At 42.9% G+C, this 4,046-nt stretch overlaps 1 pseudogene; it reads right to left on the bottom strand.

The window, feature by feature from the left end:
• Window positions 1-455: 455 nt before the first annotated feature.
• LOC101563292 lies at window positions 456-1,923 on the bottom strand (annotated as a pseudogene).
• Window positions 1,924-4,046: the final 2,123 nt, after the last annotated feature.

A 4,046-nucleotide genomic window follows, 5' to 3' on the forward strand; every position in this document is an offset into this window, starting at 1 on the left:
TTATATCATCTCCTAGACATCCACAATACATGAAGAGGAGAGAAAAAGCAAATTTCAGATTAATGTATATGGATGGATTCCTAGAGCAATATACATTCTCTTGATATGTTTGTACAGATATGTAATATGATGTAAACTACATATCATGTTTTTAATTTTTTTTAAACTTTTATTACTTCATGTTTGTATGACATAATGATTACATTCATTATGGGGGAAAGGCCCATGTATACAGCACATCTTACTTCTTTTTACTTTTCTTTCCCTTGCCATCTATCCTCCTTCCCCCTAGCTCTTGGTCCCCTTGCCATATGAGAAAGAGCTTCTCCCTCTTTCCCATTATCTAGCTTGTAGTTTGCTCTTTTTTTTTTTTTTTTTCCTCCTGGGCGCTGGGGTTTATTTCACAACAGAACCACTGGGAACCTGGCCTGAGGCGCACACAGGGCTCCCTCCAGACGTGGTGGGACACAAGGTGACAAGCATGACGATCACAGCTGGGGTCAAGGGCTCCGGGTGGCCCTGATGGCATCTACAGAAGCAGTGGCAGGAGGGGACCTAACTACCTGGGCCTGAGGCCCAGGCTCTGGCCTGCCGCAGCCTATTTGCTCAGGGGGTTTCTGAAGTTCCGGCCGGCGAACTTGGCCTTGCTACCCAGCTCCTCCTCGATTCTGAGGATCTGGTTGTACTTGGCCAGGCGCTCGGATCGGCAAGGCGCGCCAGTCTTGATCTGCCCAGTGCTGAGTCCCACCACCAGGTCAGCAATGAAGGTGTCTTCCGTCTCCCCGGACCGGTGGGACACCATGACGTCCCAACCGTTGGACTGTGCCAGCTTGCACGCCTGCAGGGACTCGGTCACTGAGCCGATCTGGTTGACTTTGAGCAGCAAGCAGTTGCAGGCCTTCTCATTCACGGCCTTGGCGATACGCTTGGGGTTGGTCACTGTGAGGTCGTCGCCCACCACCTGGATGCCAGCACTGGCCGTGAACTTCTGCCAGGCGCCCCAGTCGTCCTGGTCGAAGGGGTCCTCAATGGACACCACTGGGTAGTCCTTGATGAAGGACTTGTAGAGGTCGCCCAGCTGGTCGGGTGAGATGTACCTACTGGGGTCGTCAGGAGACTTGAAGTCCAGGTCGTACTTCCCAGACCAGAAGAACTCGGATGCAGCCACGTCCATACCGATGACCACCTTGTCTGAGTAGCCGGCCTTCCCAATGGCAGTCTTCAGCAACTCCAGGGCTTCCTTATTCTCCAGGATGTTGGGTGCGAAGCCACCCTCATCGCCCATGTTGGTGGCGTCCTTGCCGTACTTCTCCTTGATGACGTTCTTCAGGTTGTGGTAGACCTCAGCTCCGATGCGCATGGCCTCCTTGAAGCTGGCCGCGCCCACAGGCAAGATCATGAACTCCTGCATAGCCAGCTTATTGCCAGCGTGCGAGCCACCATTGATCACGTTGAAGGCAGGCACAGGCAAGATGACCTCGGGGTTGCCTGCCAGGTCGGCGATGTGGCGGTACAGGGACACCCCCTTCTCCACCGCGCCGGCCTTGCACACTGCAAGAGACACTCCCAGGATGGCATTCGCTCCGAACTTGAATTTGTTTTCAGTCCCATCCATCTCGATCATCAGCTTATCAATCTTCTCCTGCTCCACGACATTCAGTTTCTTGCTAACCAGGGCAGGTGCAATAGTTTTATTGATGTGCTCAACAGCCTTTGACACACCCTTGCCCAGGTAGCGGGTCTTGTCATTGTCACATAGCTCTAGGGCCTCGTAGATGCCAGTGGAGGCCCCACTGGGCACAGCAGCTCGGAAGAGACCTTTGGAGGTATAGAGGTCAACTTCCACAGTGGGGTTCCCACGAGAGTCAAAGATCTCTCGGGCATGCATCTTGAGAATCGACATGTTGGATTTCTGGCTACCGGATCTCGTTGCCCAGGAAGAAAAATGAGGGTGCTACACACACCAAGATGTGCGTTGAAGTTGTAGTTTGCTCTTTAAACTATATTTTTATATTCATGTAAGGAAACCATGTGACACTGAAGCTTCTGCCTCTGATTTATTGCACTTAATATTATTGTCTCATGAATGCATTTTGCCATAGCTGACTCAAATTTATCTTTTCTTATGATGGAGTCGTGCTCCGTTGGGTACAAATACCATATTTTCTTCACCTGTTCTACTGTTGATGGACTAAATGCCACTTCTACAAGTTATGAATTGTGCTGCTGCTATCATAGGTGTATATGTTATGTTTTCTATAATACAAAATTCAAATACAATGGAGGTTACTATGTAAGACTTTCTACATATTAGGGGCTTCTTGTATGTGACAAATTCCACATGCATTATCACATTTACTTCTCAGAATAACTTATTAAAGCAGGTACTATTATCTCCTCCATTTCACTAATGAGTAACTCTAAAAAAGGAAAATAACTGAACCAATGCCATAAAGCTAGCACCAAACATATGATAATTAACATAGCATATTATATAATACATTACTTATATCCACATATGTAACTATATATATATATATATATATATATATATATATATAGGCATGTCTATACACACATGCACATATACATATATGCATACTTTTCTTTATTTTGTTTTACTTTATTTTTTTATTTTGAAGAGTAAAAACAGAAGCAAAAACAAATGGAAAAAGGACAGAAACAGGGTAACATACAGCAATACATATGTTATAGCTTTTCAAAACAGAAATAGCTAATTAACAATAGTTGTTATATTATCTATTTTTGCTGTCAAATCTGTTGCTCAGATTAACAGATATAGTTATGCAAGTTTGGGGAAAGAATTGAATATTGGCACTGCTTTCAATAATTCTTAATTTTTTCTTGTTTTTTGTTTTAATTGATTTTAAAAAGAGTATAATGATTGATAATTAGGAAAGGTACACATTTAGAAGACCAATAGGAGAGGTATTTAATCATGGGTTTTGTATTACATATTGCTGTCCTAAATGTAGTTTATATATACATATTTTTAGTTAAAAAGAACTCTTGAATTGCACTGCTTCAGATATCATTTCTTCTTACAAAATGAACTTTGCAAATTGAGTCTCTGTATGAGATTTGCATTGGTAAGGACAGCGGCCCCTGAGTCCTTGGGAGAAGTCCTTGTGCACCACTGCCTCGGGACTCTGCTTTGTCTTCCGTCCATGGCTTATTAAAGTGGGCAAACTTCCCTTGAGATTGGCATGTGTATTTTGCAGAGCAGGTACTATCTCTTGGTGTTTAGTGCTGCTTTGCTAGGCTGAGAGAAACCCTGCTTTTTTCTAATTCCTATGCCTCTACTCCAGGAATCAGCAAAGCATAGATTTATTGATTAGCTTGCCAGGCTTTGCAAGCTCATAAAATCACAATGACTTTTTCATTTTAAACTAATTTTTTACAGTGCTTGGGAGGCTGAAAACAGGAGAATTGCTATGAATCCAATCTACGTAGTGAGACCTTGTAGACCCTGTAGACCTTGTTCTAAATACAGAAAAAAAATAATAAAAGAATAGTTTTTTTAAAAAAAATCAGGGGCCGGGGAGATGGCTCAGTGGAATAAGCACTTCTCTGGCAAGTGCAAGGGCCTGAGTTCAATCCCCAGTTCTGCAAAAATAAAAATAAAAATAAATAAATAAATAAAATTAAAAAATCAGATGAATAACATGACATAAAAATTGTGTAAATTTTCATTTTCAGGATCCATAAGTAATGGTTGGAACATGGCCGTGTGTGTGTGTGTGTGTGTGTGTGTGTGTGTGTGTGTGTGTTTAACTTAGCTGTATTTATTACTTCTTAGAGCATAATGTTACCTGAGTACTCCATTTCCATTCACAAGCCTTGCTCCAAATTATTTTTCAAACAGCTCAATGGCTCCTTTTACTGTACAACAGCAGCATTAACTCCAACCAAGAACATATAGTTTGCCAGAGTTAAAATATTTGCTACCTGGCCCTTGCCAGTCCTTGCTCTATTCTAATGTATTGTTTGTTTATTTAAATGTTCCACTTCTGGGGAGTTTCTCT

The sequence above is a fragment of the Octodon degus genome, unplaced genomic scaffold (assembly GCF_000260255.1).
Source record: "Octodon degus isolate 3935 unplaced genomic scaffold, OctDeg1.0 scaffold00094, whole genome shotgun sequence".
In the NCBI taxonomy this organism is placed as follows: Eukaryota; Metazoa; Chordata; class Mammalia; order Rodentia; family Octodontidae; genus Octodon; species Octodon degus.